Consider the following 18,861-nt stretch of genomic DNA (forward strand, 5'->3'; position numbering starts at 1 on the left):
ACCAGCAGCCAGGAAATCAAAAAACATATTGCGATGGGAAAGTCTGCTGTTAGGGCCCTCTCTAAAGTACTCAAGAGCAACGGTGTCTCTCTGATACACCTGATACAGGCCATGGTCTTTGCAATCACTTGTTATACATCAGAGAGTTGGACAATGACTAGGGAGGATAGAAGGAGAACTTTGAGCTGTGGTGCTGGAGAAGAGTATTGAATGTACTGCCAAGAAAACAAACAGATTCATCCTTGGAGGCAAGGATTCTGGGGCTTCATCTCACATACTTTGGACATGTTGTAAGGAGAGACAGGTCCATGGAGAGGGACATCATGCTTGGTAGGGTGGAGGGACAGCGCAGGAGGGATTGATTCAGCGACTGGGGTAATCAGGATGGGTGTGTCAGAGGCAGTACGATTGGCACAGGACAGAGCAGGGTTTAGGTCTGTTGTACATAGAATCACTATGAGTCGCAAACGACTCGACAGCACATAACAATAACAACAACAAATACTGGTCAAAATCTTCTCAAATTTAGTGAAAAACTTTACCTTCAAGAGGCAAGAATTTCAACAAGTTCCAAAAAGGACAACTTTCTAGGCTTATAACATACTTATAAAGTCAAAGATAAAAATAAAATCTTTGAAACAACCAGGGGAAAAGAAAATACTTTCCATACAGGAAAATAGTGATATAAACCACTACTACTTGTCAGCATAAACAATGCCGCTCAGAGGATATTAAACCAACACATTCAAAGAATTGAAAGAAAAAATGCCACCTGTAAGTCTACACTTGACATAACCATCAGTGATTTGGGGGAGGAATAGAAATATACTTGCTGTAATTTTACCTAATTTGTCAGTTCTGTGCTCAATCTTAGTCAAAAGGCCAAGAGGCAGTATAATTCTAAATAAGCCAAAACTAACTGCACTTGAATTGGAACCAACTCAAAGGTGATCATCTAGCAAGTGTTCAGAGGCTGTAAATACACAGACAAGATTGCCCATCTTTCTCTTATGGAGAAGCTGGTGGACTCAAATCATCTGCCTTTGGTTGGCAGCAGAACTCCTTACCAACTAGGCCCCCAGAACACCAAATAACTGTAAATAGAGTCTGTTAAATTAAAAATAAAACAAACTCCCAAAACAAAACATGTTACAATCTCTACAGCAATTACTAAAAGTTATGCAAAGAGATAAAGGTATAAAGTCAAGAGAAATTGAATATGGAAAGCACTAGTGTAATAAAAAGAAGGCAAAAGTAGTTGAAGATCAACTCCCAAATGAGCCTAATAGAAAACAGACAGCAAGATGGAGATTTAAATGAAACCAATTACTTAAATAGGGTCAATCCAAACCCAAATCTAAGCCCACTGGAATCGAATCAATTCCAGTGCATAGTGACTCTGCAGACCTGTCCCACTGGGTTTCCAAGGCTGTAACTTTTTAGGAAGCAGACTAACACATCTTTTTCCCCAAGAGGTAGCTGGTAGGATTGAACTGTTGACCTTATGGATAGCCCCCACCCCCACCCCAAGAGTTTTAACCATCACGCCATCAGAGCTTCTTAGGGTAAATGTAAGTAGAATAAATATTACAACTAAGGGCAAGCATTATCAACCTTGGGAGTAAAGGAGAGGAAGGCAAGATTTTATGTTACTTCTAAGAGACACTTTAAATACAAAGACATAAACAGCAGGAAAGTAAAAGGAAAGAAAAACCAGTAAACTGTAACATTAAACAGCTAGTGTTGCTCTATTAGTGTCAAACAAAGTAGACTGGAGAATAAGGATATTAACAGACATAAAGAGGACTAATTAATATTTCTTTTGAAAAGGTCAGCACATTAAGAAAAGACAAGAATTATAAATGCTTATTTTTAAGCAAGTACAGCTTATTCTTTGTAAATTATTCACCAGTATAGAGGTTTTGTTTGTTTGTTTGTTTCGTTGGTTGATTGGTTTTTAAAGTGCACTGGATGCTGAGGAGTTAAAGGGTAAAAGGGACAAGTGATAATCTGAATGGAAACTGGTCATTACTTTGGCTGAAATGGAGACAGGATCAGAGCTATAATGTAAAGAGGGGTAAGCGGGATTTAGGGGGAAAATTATGAGTTTAAACCTAGGTGTAGTAAAGTTTGAATGGCCTGTTGGACTCACAAAGGTAGACAATGATGACTGTTGGATGTGAGGATGAGAGGTCATTGGTGTTGACCAAGGAGAAAAGAGGGTGAGAGGAGATGTAGGCTCAGAACTGAGCCTTGGGGTTCATTTATGGTAGGTAAGAGGAAACTGGAAGAGAGGCACCCTCACAGGGCCCCTAAAAAATAACCAGAAAGATGAGGAGGGGGGAGAAGAACCAAAAGGAAAGAATGTTTTAAGGAAAGGGTGTGGCCAGCAGCAGCAGTCTGAAGTTGGTGCTGTGGAAAAGGAGATCAGGAGCAAGATGTCTGCTCCGGGGGCTGGTGTAGAAGCACACCTTCCACAAGTGCAGGTTGGGCTTGTAGCCCTGAAACCTGCGCCCCGCTACGTATGCTGACCAGGCAGGCAACTGGGCAAATGTTTCCTGACTCAGCCTCAGTGGCCACCTTAACTGGCTAGTCCTTAGAACAGAGTAGACCTGACTGCTTTAAGCTTCCCTGAAGCTCCCAGCCGGGGGCATGCTGGTGGATACCTGCATTGCTCTGTGTGTAACTACAGTGAGGGTGCCCAACTCTGGAGGTGAAGTGGACCACAGGGAAACTTCAATGAGGAGTAATGGTGGACCGACCTGGATCATGAGGATAAGCATCAGTTTTCCAGATGGAAAAGATAGGTTTGAGTTTCTTCTGCTTGATCCAAGGACTGGAACCAGAGCCAAAGGTGAAGTCACCAGAAGGCCAATTTTCACTTCAGATGGATTTTCTCTTCACTGTGGCTGGCCTGGGGGCACTGAACACCTTGTCTGTGGAGACGTGGAAAAGTGTATTAGCAGAAGTAGCCCAGCCTGGAAATGCAGGCCGGCTGGGTTCACTTCAGCTACACTCCTAACAATTTTATTAGACACGTGCGGCCCAGCTGCAGAGGCCTGGCCATGGCCGCTCCTTCAGAACTGCGAATCCCCTGGCCTGGGAGCAGCCACTGAGGCGCTACCTGCTGAAATGCACCCCAGTGTGGGGAGGGCTAGGATGGAAAGTATTTGGGGTAACGGGCAAAAGTTCAGAGAGAACAGGTGAGACCAGGGGGCACCTCGGCCTGGGAGAGCACCTGGTTATGGTAGTAGAGCTCAGTCAGAGACACTGGAGAGGTCAGAAGTGACACCATTAGCAACAAACAAGAAGATCTATTTTTCAAGGCCCTCATTGTGAGGAGGGGATAAAGGAATTGTTAGACTTCTCCTGGATGAGATACGCTGGTTTGCTGACACATGAGTCTATCAGTTGCGATGCACACAACATGTAACTTCATTTGCTCATTATTTATTGTATGGCTACAGGTTTGAACTTTATGAAGAAGAATATAGCATCAGGATTGAAGGAAGACTCATCAACATCCTGTATTATGTAAATGACACAAACTTGCTTGCTGAAACTGAGTAGAACTTGAAGCATTTGCTGCAGAAGATAAAAGACTGTAGTCTTCAATAGAGATTACATCTCAACACCAAGAAAACAAATATTCTCACCACAAAAGATTGAGGTTGTTAACAATTTCACCTTGTTCAGATCCATAATCAATACTCTTGTTACCAGCAGTTAGTAAATCAGAAGATGAGTTGCATTGTTAACATCTGTTGGGAAGGACAATTCCAGAGTGCTAAAGAGTAATGATGTCAGTCTAGAGACTAAGGTGTACCTGATCCAGACCATGGTCTTCTTAATTGCTTGCTATGCATTTGAGAGCTGGACAGAGAATAAGGATGACAGAGGAAGAAACAATGCCTTTGAGCTGTGGTGTTGGAGAAGAGTATTGAACATACCATGAACTGCTAAGGAAACAAACAGGTGTGTTTTAGAGAGAGTGAAATCGGGTTGCTCTTTGAAGGCAAGGATTAGGAAGCTTGATCTCATATACTTTGGGCATGTTGGTAGGAGGAAACAGTCCTTTCAGCATAGCAGAGGAGGACCCTGAATGAGTTGGATTGGCACAATGACTATGGCAATGAGGTTGAGTGTGTCAGAGATGGTGAGGTTGGTTCAGGGTAGAACGAAGTTCAGAGACATTGCTCATAGGGTCGCTATAAGTTGTCAATTTGACAGCACATAACAACCACAGGTCTGCATAAAATATAGGAATTCTGATCAACTTTATTTCACGCAAGGAGCTCTGATGATCAAGTCCGTAGGTAATTGTGCTATTAACCCAAAGGAGGTTCAAATCCACCAGCTGCTCTGAAGGAAAAGATAGGCAATCTCCTCCATGGGATTTAAAGCTTATGAAAATCTCCTGGAGAGTCAGTTCTGATTCATAGTCAATGAGTTTGACTTTTTTGTTTTCATTTATTTCATGCAATGATTATCAAAATAGAGGGGGGAAATGCCTTTGTATTTAAACAAAGTTACATTTTAATAAAATTCTATTTCATTGAGTTCTCCCTGATAGGGGGAAGCTTCAATTGTGAATGCACAAAGTTGAGAACTCTGTGATTTTGGTGATTGGAGGACTGGCCCCTGTCATTTCAAGCACTGCCCCTCTACCTCTGTCCTCCTGTTAGAGAGCAGGCCTAGAAGGACATGCTTACGTTGCAGCTTGGAATCTGGTTCTGCACAGCAGGGTGACCATGCTGGTGGAGCCTGCACAAGGGGTGGCAGGAATGTCCCAGAAGCCACCAGAGGATGCCAACAATAATGCATCTGCATGTGTAAATGAGCATGACTCCATAAACACACCTCTGGAACCCCAACCAAAGCATCCTCTGATTAGTCAGATTCCAAATGCATCCACAGGCACTCTCAGGAAGGCCATGCTGTGGAGGTCAGTGCAGAGGGACAGACGGATGCGTAGATGTGTAACCATGTGAACACATTGCCAGTTCCTATCTCCTCAACCCTGCCCTCGGCCTTGAGGAGAACCTGGATGAGTGAATCTCTAAAGCTTAAGCATCTTTTTTTTTAAAATAAGTTGTTCTTTTTTTTCAAGAATTTCTTTTTTTTAATTTATTTTTTTTATTATTATTATTTGTGTGTGTACCGTCAAATTGGATCTGACTAGTACAGGAGGAGATTGTCCCTCCTTCTTCAGCAGAGCATCTGGTGGATTTGAACCACGTGCAAACCTCTGGGATTGCAGTGCAACTTCTTGCCATTAGGCCACCAGAGCTTGCCAAGCTTAAGCATCTTAAGCAACTCAGGAAATCCACTTTGAGTTTCCTTTCCATCCTAGTTTTCCCTGCCCTCTGCTGCTCTAACACCCTCCATGACTCCCCATTGCCCTTGGAGCTGTGTGTTCAAGTTCTCAGCACCGGGGACTACTACGCTAACTCCCCGTGTTCCCTTGATTACTGTGGGAGATGGGGTCTTTGGGGGAGGGCAAAGTTGGGGAACCAGTGGGTAGGTTCTGAGGACAACTGGGGTGATGTGCTTTCTCCCATGGGCATCTGAGGGGAGGTTATTCTTGTCTCCAAGGAAGCCATTGGCTTCCCTCCTGAGAGGGCTTGGGGGAGTTGGAGAGTGTTGGAATGAAGATGGTAGAAAGGACTCCAGACCTGGAAACCACAGATCTGAGTTCCAAGTTCCTGCCCTGCGCTTCACTGGCTGGGGGACTTCTGGCCAGGTGAATCTGTGTGCTCACCACTAAACCAAGGGCTACTTGTTTTCAAGGCTCTTGTGGGGAGTAAACGAAACAAGTGTCATGAAGGAGGCCGTGCGCAGTAGGTCCTCAACTTTCCCTGGCCACCCGCGGGCCCAGAGCCTGTTCACTGGTCTCATCCTTGGATGAGTCCTGGGCCTCATCAGTAGGTTACACAGCCTCCCTGCAGTCAGACTGCCTTTGTGGCTCATCTTCACAAACTTCCAACGAGTCAGCATCATTTGGCCTTGCCCCAAAGCACCACAAAATCTGCTGTCCCATCACAAAATGACTGCCCATCCAGTGTGGACGGAGAGAGCTCTGTGCAGTGGCCAAGGAATCAGGACGAGTCCCAAGCCAGACCAGCCTCGACCTCCCTAACTGAACCGAGACGGGTGAAAGGCCAGCTGAGTGGGAAGCAGCCTTGCCTGTGGACTCTGGTTCCCATTATTTCTCTCCTTTGTTCTTCCAGACCAGCCTCTTCCAAACCCCTTTCAGCACCACTTCTGCTTCTCTGGACATGCCACCTCTGCTGCTCCTACCTCTTTCCACTCCCTGTCAGGCTTTTGTGGCATCTGAGGCACTGATTTGGGAGCAGGGGTCTCTGGAGCCTAGGCCTGAGGGGTTGTGAGTGCCCACAGGGTCCCCAGAGAGCTGGGAATCGCACCTAGCTGGGGAGACACCAGCCTAGGCTTGTCCCTCAACCCTTGCCAATTTTATGTACCCTACCAGGTGGAATTCATCATTGTTGTTTTACAGATGAAGAAACTAGGCCTGAGGGAAGGGTGGTAGAGAGCCAGTTAGCCAAGTGGTCAGGGCCACAGTCCACCAAAGCCAACCCCTGGACTTAATCTGCACCCTGGGGAGCCCGGCAGGGAACATAGGAGTTGCTGACTTGGGTTTAGATGAGAGTAGAAACGTGTTCAATGAAATTAGCAGAGTTACTTCCTCATGAAAGAAGAATCAACCCTTTGAACGGTGGCGCTGGTGAAGAGTCCTGAATTCCCCACGGACTGCCGCAAGAATAAGAAAATCTGTCTTGGAGAAAGTGCAATCAAGGTGCTCCTTAGAGGCAAAGATGGTGAAACTTCACCTCACTTACTTTGGGTATGTTGCAGGCAGGGGGCTTATTCATGGAATGGGATCTTGCTGGGAAAGGTGAAGGATCAGAGAAAGAGGGGAAGACCCCTAACAAGGCAGCTTGACACAGTGATGAACCATGGACTTGGGCACGTTGGAGATCATAAGGATGATGCAGGAGAGGACACGGTTCAGATCTGTTGGTAGGAGAGTCGCTAGGAATCGTAGTCGATTCAATGAACAGCAACTAACATACAACAACAGACCAGAATGGGTGGTTTCAGACACATGTGTTGGGAGGACTTGAGAACTGCCACTTGGAATTCAAACCACAAGTGTTGGAGCTTTGTTCTTGAGGTGTGGGAAAGGTCTCCCGGTGGTTGGTGCTCAAACACTGCAGGGATGTGCTCGCTTCGGCAGCACATATACTAAAACTGGAACGATACAGAGAAGATTAGCATGGCCCCTGCGCAAGGATGACACACAAATTCGTGAAGCGTTCCATATTTTCGACCCTGAAATTAACCAGTCTGTAATGAAGGCTAACTCCTTTCACCTACAAATTTCGTCTTTGGATACAAAGCTAAGTGGATAGTCCTTACAGAGGGACTGTTTAAAAAGAGGCAGGGAAAAGAAAAGAAAAGAAAAAAAAACAAAAAACAAAACAAAACACTGCAGGGATGGCAAGCTGGGATGTAGAAGAGGTCTGAGGGGGCTGGGACTAGCCAGGGACCTCCAAATCTGGGAGAATGAGTTGGTCTGACTCCATGTCAGGCATTTCCAACTGTGTGGGTGCCCTCTGGGGCTTATAAAAGGCTTGAAGCAGGCCTGGACTGGGTCAGACTGGGGCTCAACACTGGGTTCTGGCCCTGCTGGGCCTGGTTTTCTCATCTACTAGGTGAGCTGACATCTCCTGGGCTCTTCGCAGTGCTGGAGCTGTAGGAATGAGAGACAGAAACGTGCGAGCCTTGAGGAGAGACTACATGGTGCTGAGCTCAGCGGGTCTTGCTCTCTGCCCCTTGCTGCACTGTTTTCCCTTGAAAGGTCAAGAGTAATACTCCCTCCCAAGGTCAAGAGCAATAACAGTGCATGCAAGCTGTCAAAAGCAGGACTCATGAGGTATTATTACTGAGCATTGAAATAGTCTTTCCTCTGAACCTCGCTCTCTGGTCATGATTGGGCTTGGAGGAGAGATTGATCGATCTGCAGCTGTTTCTTATTGAGTCATTCTTCCATCTATCTAGCCATTCAACAGCCCCAACCCCTGCTCTGGAGCTGACGCCTGGACAGCAGGCCCAGAGGTTACCTAAAGCCCTGGACCCAGTACAGAAACAGTAAGCCCTTAGGGACCCTTAGAGGTGACCTGAGCACCCACAATTCCACTCCCTAGATATGGAAATGAAGGGGTAGGAGGGAGCCCTCAGAAACATCAGCCTGACCCTGGCCCCAGACAGCCTGCTCCCAAGCTGGGCTCTGTCCCTGCCCTGGGCCAGCCATGGTGGTTCTGAGAGTTTGGAGGGAGTCCAGTGGGACAAGGGCCAGGCCACCTCCCAGGACGGGAGCCACCCAGCCCCACATCCAACAGCTCAAGCTCCAGCCCAGGCAGGGGTGCAGAGCTGGTGGGGGCAGTGAGAAAGGGGGCTGCTGAGGCCCAGCCCCGCTGCTCGCCAGCATGATATTATCTCTGGCCTTGGCTCAGCCCTCAGAGCAGGATGCGGCTTTCAACACCTCCCTCCCCTCGGACAGGCAAGGGGCTTTTCGAGTTTCTCACGGCATGCATCCAGAGGCTGGGCCTGGGGGGTAGGCCCCCAGTTGAGGCTACCCCCACCCTGGAGGCGATGAATCCTCAGACAGTCATAGCCTTGGAAAGGGGAGGGGGCCGAGGGTACAGGGCTGATTCCTCCAATGTCGTCCCCATCCCCTCCCACCTCCTCTGTTGTCCATAATGCTGGGCGCCTGTTCAAGGAATTCTCTCCCCGTGTGTTAGTGATTTATTTAGACTCAGCTCATCCCGCTCGCCTGGCGGGTGACAGACCCCCACCCCAGCTCCTCATCCCTGGGGCCATTTCCATCTCCAGCACGGCAGGCCTGGCCCTGTTCCAGGCAGATCCAGATGGCAGGGGCTCTGTCGGGGACCCCGGAATCTCACTCTTGGGGGGCTAGACAACTCCAAATGTTCTGTGGACCTTCTTCATTCTGGACTGCCTACTTGCCCTGTGAGAAGGTGGCAGATGACCTTTAAAAGCAAGAGACAGATTTCTGGATCATTCAATCCACTACAACCATTATATGGATGGACAGCAAGAGGCCAAGAGAGGCAGAAAGCAGCAGGGAGGTTACTAACACTAGCAGGGATTCACTGATTGGGTGGAGCTATGCAAAGTAGGTGCTTATGGCCCACCAAGGGAATTTGACAGCTTGCTGATAATGCAAATAACGTTCATGGCAACATGGTAAGGGTGAGATGATGAATGGACTGTCAGAGGCCCCTCCCACAAGAAAATAAAGATTCTCTGGGACAATTAATTGGCAGCACCATGATAGATGGAGAGGAGCTTGAGATTGTTAACAATTTCAGCTAGATTGGGTCCACAATCAATGCTCTAGGCACCAGCAGCCAGGAAATCAAAAGACAAATTCTACTGGGAAAATCTGCTGTCAGGGACCTCCCCAGAATGCTAAAGAGCAACAGTGTCAGTTTAGAGACTAAGGTATACCTGATCCAGGCCATGGTCTTTGTAATTACTTGCTACACATCAGAGAGCTGGACAATGATTAAGGATGACTAAGGAAGAATTGATGTCTTTGAGTTGTGGTGCTGGAGAAGAGCATTGGACATACCATGAATTGCCAAGATAACAAACAGGTCTTTCCTAGAGAGGATGAAACCAAGTTTCTCCTTGAAGGAAAAGATTTCAAAGCTTCATCTCACATACATAGGCATGTTGCCAAGAGACACCAGTCCTTGGAGAAGGACATTGTGCTTGGAAGGGTGTAGGAGATGGAGACCCTGGATGAGATGGATTGACACAGTAAACTAGGGCCGTGGGGGTAGGTCAGAGGCAGTGAGACTGGCTCAGGACAGGGCAGAGTTCAGAGCTGTTGTAAGAGTTGTAGTCCACTCCACGGCACATAACAACAATCAGGCTCCAGATTCATTGTAATGTCTCTAGACTCTCTAGCCTCTTTTATGAAGAAGCAAAGGACTTTGAAAGAGAAAAAACAAAGAGGCATGGGAAGTGAAACTTTTGATTCCTAAGTAATTAGTTAATTTGATGGTTGTTATCTGTAGTGTTTTATTTATAGTGGTTTTATGCAGTAGCTGAGGGCAGAAAAGCCACATCTGGAGTGGCAGGGGCCAAAATACAGGCTGCTTAAATGAGATAACTGATAGGGGCCAGGATCTTCTGGTTCTGCCTTCCCAGAAGTCCAAGTGTTTTGCTTTGTTGTACATAGAATCACTGTCATTCAGAACTGTCTCAGTGGCACCTAACAACAACAATATTATAAAACAGACCTAAATATACAATGAAAATTAATACTGAGTATTAGAAATTACTTACAGAGAGTATCTAACTCTGCCTTCTGCCAATACCTGGTTGGATACACTGAAAGGAACCTAGGATTTTCCTGAAAGAATGGCTTTCCCCAGATGCTCAGAACCCACAGGACACTGAACAGACCTTTAGATCACATCCAGATTTCAACGGCTTCGCCCTGTGCCAGTTTGGCCTTCAAGTTTTCAGGCACTTCTCTCTGTCTAACTCAAGGGACGTTTTCAGGGAAAGAGCGGTAGTCAAAATATCTGACCTTGCCATCCTGAATCCTAACTGCTGTCTGACTTTGGGGAAGTCACTGCATCTCTCTGGGATTTAATTGAAACCTGACGCCTGAATCTTAGACCCGTTATAATTTTCAGTCTTACTCGAGTGCCTGAGTGTCAAGGAGTTGCTCTGCCAATTCAAAGGCACGTGGTCCAAACCACCAGGTCCTCCATGGAAGAAAGATAGACATCTCCTCCCGTGCCATTTTCTGCCTCTGGAAACCTGCTGGAGGATCAGCTGTGAGTCAATTCCAACTCAAAAGTACACACAACTACATCCACTTTCACATCCCACCTTGTGGCCCTTAATTAAAATAGTTGGTAGGCAAGCGTTTGACTCTCTCTGTTTCAGATGTGGGGAAAGGAAGACAGACACGTATGGACCATGTGCCTGTGAGGATGTTGCTCCCACTCTGTTACAGACTCTAACAATAAGTGACCAGAGGCCCCATTTCACCAGGATGCTGTGGCCTCAAGGTGCTCTGTCCTCTCATATAGCGAGTTGCCAAGTCTAGCTCCATCACTAAGTGTGTGAAAGTACCCACTCCACCAGATCCCGGTGTCTTGACTCTAGCTGCCTTTCTCTGTGGACCTAGATGCCTTGGCTCCTGGTTCTGCTGTCACTGTTCCTCTGCCACTGCTTCTTGCCATCTCAAACCATCTCTGGTGTCACAATTCTCTCTCTCTCTTTCTCTCCTCTTGGGTCTATGAAGTTCTCAGTGCAAGAATCTCAGTTTCAAAGGGCATGCTCCTCTCCAAGTTCTTATTTTTTAATGAAATCCTCCCCTTTCCACCTCTGAATTTTAAATCTAGTGGGATGGCAAAATTGACCAATCTTCGTGATAGGTTATCAAACATCTTATTTGTATGCGCCTACTTTGCTGCAGAAGGTCAAGGACTACAGCCTTCAATATGGATTGAAGCTCAACATCAAGAAAGTGGATTCTCACCACTGGGCTGATTGACAGCATTATGATAGATGATGAAGAGATTGATATTATTAACAGCTTTAGTTTGCTTGGCTCCACAATCAACACTCTTGGTACCAACAGCCAGGAAATCAAAAGATGAATTACACTGGGAAAGTTGGCAGTCAGAGATCTCTCCAGAGTACTGAAAAGCAACAATGTCAGTCTGGAGACTAAGATGTGCCTGGTCCAGGCCATGGTCTTCTCTATTGCTTGCTATGGTCAGAGAGCTAGACAATGACTAGGGGATGATAGAAAGAGAATTGATGACTTTGAGCTGTGGTGCTGGAGAAGAGTATTGAATATACCATGGACGGCCAGGAGAGCAAACAGTTTCATCCTAAAAAGGGAGAAGCCAGCCTGCTCCTTAGAGGCAAGGATGCTGAAATTTTGTCTGACGTACTTTGGGTATGTTTCAAGGAAGGACAGGTCTTTAGAGAGAGACATCAAGCTTGGAAGGGTGGAGAGAAAGAGAGGAAGACCAGTGATGAGATGGATTGACTCATTGGTATAGGTGTGAGGATAGGTGTGTCAGAGACAATAAGGTTGGCACAGGATAGAGCAGGTTTCGGGGCTATTGTACATAGGGTAGCTATGAGTGGCAAGCAACTCGACAGCACATAACAACAACGACCCACTACTTTGTGGCACTGAACATTAATGATCAAAGACCTGAGGAGCGTTGGGATGATATTAATGATAACATCCACAAAGAAGGCAAAATGACATCATAAACACAGGGGAGGGGGGGAAGACCAAAGTGTATGTCAGAAGAGACTCTGAAAATTGTACTAGAACATAGAATGTCAAAACAAAGAGAAGAAATGCCAAAGTGAAAGATATGAACAGAAGATTTCAAAGGGTAGCTTGAGAAGACAAAGCAAAATTGTATTATGAAATGTGCAAAGAGCTGGAGTTAGAAAATAAAAAGGGAAGAACCTGCTCTCAAGCGGAAAGAACTGAAGAACAGATTTCTCGAGTTACAATACTGAAAGATACTACGGGTGAAATCTTGAATGATTCAGGAAGCATCAAAAGGAGATGGAGGGAATGCAGAGTAACTGTACCACAAAGAACAAGTGGACACTGAACCCTTTCAGGAAGGAGTGTATGATCAAGAGCCAAAGGTAATTAAGGAACAAGTTCAATCTACACTGATTTGGAGCCTTCCTGACCTTGCCACCTTGCTGCAGGTACAGGGAACCAATTGGGGGCCTCCATGGCCTGGCGCGCTACGCTGAAGGCACTGGAAAAATGTAAGGCCCCAGAAATTTATGGGACACCAACTGACATGTGTAAACAAACATATGTAGCTCTGGACATGCTCACCAGACTGTGCTGAGGAATTTGGAAGACAGCTACCTGGTCAACTGACTGGAAGGGATCCATATTTGTTTCCATTCCCCACAAATGGTGAATACTCAGGTGAAGGAGATGAAGTCCCTCAACAAGACTCAAATATATCAAAGATAATGAGCACAGCGTGGGATAGGGCAAGACTTAGATGAGTTGTTCACAGGGTCTCTGTGAGTTGTAATTGACTCAGTGGCCTAAAACCCAACAATAATAACTCTACAGAGGAAGCTCTGGTGGCCTAGCGCTAAGGAGTTGCACCACGAATCCACCAGCTGCTCTGCTGGAGAAATATGGGCAACTTCTGCACCTCTGAAAACCTCCTGGAAGGTCAGCTATGAGTCTGTCCCAACTTGAAAGCAAGTTACAACAATAACAACTATCCCCCACAAAGGCACATGCATTTCATTAAAGCTAAACAACACGTCTCACTGGGCCCATCCCCACAGGGCAGCTGAAACCAGCTGGTGCCCAGCTCTCCTATTGGGTGGCCCAGAACTGCATACAACAGGCACTTAGGGGCCAATTACTCGCAAGATAGCAGCTTCACCTGTCTGCTATCCATCTGCAGGTCTGAGGAGTCGATGAGGCAGAACTGGGGCTCCCCTTGGCTTGAAAGGTAGAAGGGAGCCTGGGCTGTGCTCCTTTCTCCAACAGCCCCTCTGGGCTCTCCTTGAATGTTAATCTGTCAAACTAGGAGGATAATAACAAAGTAAAAGTCACAGACTGGAAATGCAGGCACGCGCCTGTTATTTCAGGTGTGGGAGGGGAATGGGGGGTGCTGCCTGAGGCTTCCAGTCCCTTAGAAATCACACTGTCCACTGAAACCTCAGCCACCAGCCTTCAGCCATTGTTTGTCTCCTGTTCCTTCCAGATGACTCAGTGAGCCAAATTGAGGACTAGGGGCAGGAGAGCCTCTGGCAGCCTGAGCAGACAACAAGTTTCCTAGAGGTGTGAAGGCCCACCTACAGAGGAGGCCCACTAGCAAAGCTGGGTCCAGCAGGTCAACTTACGTATGGGTCCAGCACCCATGTTCCCTGACCTTCTGCTCCCAGCACTTGACACGTGTGGTGCCATCTTGGGGTGGAATGCCTCCTCTGGTCAGCCCTGTGATAGGCAGTGTCACTTTGGGATATGGAAAGTACAACTTCTCGCATTATTTTCCAGAAACTTTTCTGAGCTTCCCTGACCTGGGGCACAGGGATCCAGAGGGGCCTGTGACCTAGCCCTTGCCCCAGTGGGGGGTTGAAGAGAGCCAAGGATGGAGAAAACCAGTATGACGGTGGGTCTGTACCTGGTGGGTTTGATTGCTCTTGGAACCCCCGAGCCAGGCTAAGGACTCAACGAGCGACAGACTGAAGGGATGTTCACAGACTCCATGTTTTCAAGGTTCCTCCCATTATAGTCGCCCCTCATTATCAGGAGGGGCTTCATGCTTGGAAAAGCAGAGGGTCGGCCAAAAAAGAGGAAGCTCCCACAGTGAAATGGGTTGCCCAGTGGCTTCAACGATGATCTTACCTTTTGTTCCCTTTTGAATGGGCATAATACGACTCTCTTCCTGACAGTTAGCCAGTTAACTATTTACCATTTCCGCCCCCCTACTAGTTTATTTACAAAATTCAAATACACTGTTTTCAAGAACAAATAGATAACTGAACATTTCCAGAGCTACATCTGTTTGTTGAAACTTCTCAACTGATACTCTGTCAATTTCTGGAGTCTTCCTTTTTGCCAATGCCTTTAATGCAACTTAAACTTTCTCCTTTAATATCATTTGTTCTTGACTGTATGCTACTTCCCTAAATAGTTCAGCATCAGCCAATTCTTTTTGGCACTGTGTATTAATTCCATCTTCCCCTTGCTTCCTACATCATTCAATATTTTACCCATAGAATCCTTCAATATTCCAACTCAAGACTGCAATTTTTTTTCTTCGTTGTTTGTTGTTGTTGTTGTTTGGGGGGATTTTTTGCTTGTTACATACTTAGTGTGTTCTTCCCTCTGGATTTTCTAACTCTATGTGTTTGCACATTTCATTGTAGGACTTGGCTTTGTCTTTTTGAATTCTCCTTTGAAATTTTCAACTGCACTTTCTTACTTCATCCTTTCTTCCCTTCACTTTAGCATCTTTCTGATTAAGAGCCTGTTTCAGACAGAATCTCTTCTGACATCTGTTTCCCTCTTTTCTTCCTTCCCTTTTTAGTGACTTTTTACTTTTTTCATATATGAGGGGTCCTTGACATCATCCCACAACTCTTTTGGTCTTTGGTAGTTAGTTCATGTGCCATGCATGGGACATATTCTTGAGACAGTTTTTAAATTCAGGTGAGGTAAATTAAAAATCATGTTTGTGCTGTCATGGACTTGTTTTTATTTTCTTTACCTTCAATTTGAACTTGCTTATCAGCAATTAATTGATTGTTCATATCAGCCCTTGTTCTAATGAATTTTTCTGCCATTTCTTTCTATAGATAGAGTAAATTTGATTCCTGTGTACACCGTCAGGTTAAGAACTACGTGCTTAGTCACTATGTATGTTTTTTAAAAAGGTATTTGCAATTAATAAATAGTTGATTGTATAAAATATTATCATTCAATCTCCAGCCTCATTCTGTCACCAAAACCATATTTTCCAACTATCGATCCTTCTTTGCTTTTTAATTCTAGTCACAAATCACAAACGTATCTTGAGTGCATATTCAATCAATTTCTGACCACAAAATTTGATAAAAATTCTCAATTTCTTCATCTTTGGCTTTGGTGTTTGTTGTGTGTATTTTCATAATAGTAGTGTTAACAGGTCTTCTCTGTACATTTATGGATATTGTCCTATCACTAACTGCATTATACTTTGTGACAGATCTTGAAATGTTATTTTTTTTTTCCGAATTAACAAAGTTTATTTCAAGTTCGAACCCGGGCTCCCGCATGCTGACACAGCAGCATCCAGTCGAGAGCCTGAAATGTTATTTTTGATGATGAATGCTACACCATTCCTCTTCAATTTGTCATACATAGAATAGTAAGCCGTAATGACTCAATGGGGCCAATACAAGTCCATTTCAGCTCATATCTCCCAGGATATAAATCTCTATAATCCATTTCACCTTTGGTAATGTTCAAGTTTTCCTAGATTCATAGTTTGTACATGCTATGTTCCAATTATTAATGGATATTTACAACTGTTTCTTCTCGTGTTGAGTTCTGCCACATCAGCAAATGAAAATTGTTAATTGGGTGAAGAGCTTACACCATCCAAGTCATTAAAATAGACTCTACTTTGAGAGGTTAGCTCCTTCCTAGATGCCTTTTGAGCGCCTCACAACCTGAAGGGCTTAATGTTCTGGTGCTATTCATAGGCTTCTTGAGCATCTGCTATTTTAGAAGGGAATGATCAGTCTTGCATCTTAGTATATCTTAGTCCTGAGGTTCCACTGAACTATATGTTAAATATATTTACAGATCTTTGGGTCGGATCCCAGGAGAGAGGTTTCTCCTGAGCCTCATAACTCAAGGCCCGTGGTTCAAGTTCAAAGAATCAAAGAAGGGATGAGTTAGATTTAGGATTCAGACGGAAGAAAAACTTTGTCATAGAGGAGCTGTGTTAAACCCTACCTAAATCTGGTAGTCTTCAGTATGAAGTTCCCATCAAGAAGAGAAATACTCTCACAACTGAACCATGATAGATGGAGAAGAGATTGAGGTTGTTAACAGTTACAGCTTGCTCGACTCCACAGTCAACACTCTTGGCACTGGAAGTCAGATAATCAAAAGATGAATTGCATTAGGAAAGTCTGATGTCAGGGACCTTTCCAGAGCACTAAGAAGCAATGATGTCAGTCTAGAGACTAAGGTGCACCTGATCCAATCCATAGTCTTCACAATTACTTGCTATGCATCAGAGAGCTGGACAATGATGAAGGATGACAGAAGAATATTTGATGCCTTTGAGTTGTGGTGCTGGAGAAGAGTCTTAAACATACCATGGACCACCAAGAAAATAGGTCTGGAGAGGGTGAAACCAAGTTTCTCCTTGGAGGCTAGGATTTTGAAGCTCCATCTCACTTACTTTAGGTATGTGGACAGAACGGACAGATCCTTGGAGAAGGACATCATGCTCAGAATAGTGGAGCGACAGTGCAGGAGAGGAAGACTCCAGATGAGACAGATTGATATGGTAACTAGGGCAATGGGGGAAGGTGTGTTGGAGTCAGTGAGATTGGTTCAGGACAGGGCAGGCTTCTGAGCTGTTGTACATAGGATCGCTGTGAGTCACAGGCAACTCAATGGCACATAACAACAACAACAACAACAAAGCCTGTTAACCTTTGGACTTAGTGCTTATATGCCCCCATGTTGTTGCTATTGTATACCATCAAGTCAAAACCTTCTCTGAGCTAACCCTCCAGTGGGATTTCAGAGGCAATAAATAACATGGGAGGAGATTGCCCATCCTTCTCCCACAGAGCAGCTGGTGGACTCAAACCATATGTCTGTGGGTTTGTAGCACAGTTTCTTACCACTAGGCTACCAGAGTTCCCTGTACTAAATCCTTTCAATTATATTAAGACCAAAACAAAAGCCCCAAAACTCCATAAATGTGGCATGAGCATTTGGAGGATGCTTTATTTTAAAAAAGTGTGTATGGTATATGTGGTTGTGTGTGCATTTGATGTATATCTGTGTGGTGTGTATGCTACGTCTGGTGTTTATACATTGGGAGGTGTATGAATGTGAGTATCTGGTATATCTGTGATGTGAATATATGTGGTATATGTGATGTGTGGTATGTTGTGTAGATCTAGTATGTATATGTGGTGTGTCTGATGTGTATGATATATAAACATGTGGAGTGTGTGTGATGTGATGTTGTGGGGAGTATGTTGTGGGTGTGGGGTGTAGGGTGTAAGTGGTGTGTGTATGCTATGTATCGGATGTGTTTGTATGTGGTATTTAGTCTGCCATTATGTGGAATATGTGTTGTACATGATGTATGTACATGTGAATGTGTGTGTAGTGTGTATTTGGAGTGTCTGTGTGTGGTATCTATACATCTGGTGTTGTGGGTGTGGTGTATGGTGTGTGTGGTATATATATATATATATATATATATATATATATATATACATGTGGTATTGTGGTGTATGTATGGTGTATATCTGGTATGCTTGTGTATGCTAAGTGTGGTATATACACATGATGTGTGGTGTGTAGCTGGTATGTCTGCATGATATGTGTGGTATATATACATGATGTGTGGTGTGTAGCTGCTGTGTCTGTGTATGGTATGTGTGGTATATATATAGATGTGATGTTTGTAGTGTGTGGCTGGTGTGTCTGTGTATGGTATGTGTGGTATATATACATGATGTGTGTGGTGTGTAGCTGGTGTGTGTGTGTGTTTGTGTATCTGGTGTGTAGAGTATGTGTGATGCTTGTGGTATATCTACATTTGCTGTGTGGTATGTGTGGGTTTGTATGTGTGGTGTATCTGTATGATGTGTGTAATACGTACATGTGGGGTATGTGTGTGCATCCAGTTGTGCCCAACGTGCTGGGTCTTCCGGATGCAGCATCGTGTCCACTAAGCAGGCCTGTGAAAATTTGTCGGCCACTCAGCGAGGTTGCAGATTCCCAGTCATGCAGGTATGGACCACAGAACTGAAAGAAAATACTTGCTGCTTAAGTCACAACAGACGTCACCATTTGAAGCCCGGTTTTAGTATTTCTTCACTTCTTTTATAAACCAGAAGGAACAACAAAGGAAGAGATGCTGACCCCTCAAGTTCCCTGAGAGGCTGAGGGAGGGGTCTGAAAGGAGCTGGGCCGTGCCTCCCTCCACTCTCAGAGTCCTGAGGTTTGTTGACTGAGCGAACAAA

This window comes from Elephantulus edwardii, unplaced genomic scaffold (assembly GCF_000299155.1).
Source record: "Elephantulus edwardii isolate Elephantulus edwardi_28Jun2011 unplaced genomic scaffold, EleEdw1.0 scaffold00025, whole genome shotgun sequence".
NCBI lineage: Eukaryota > Metazoa > Chordata > Mammalia > Macroscelidea > Macroscelididae > Elephantulus > Elephantulus edwardii.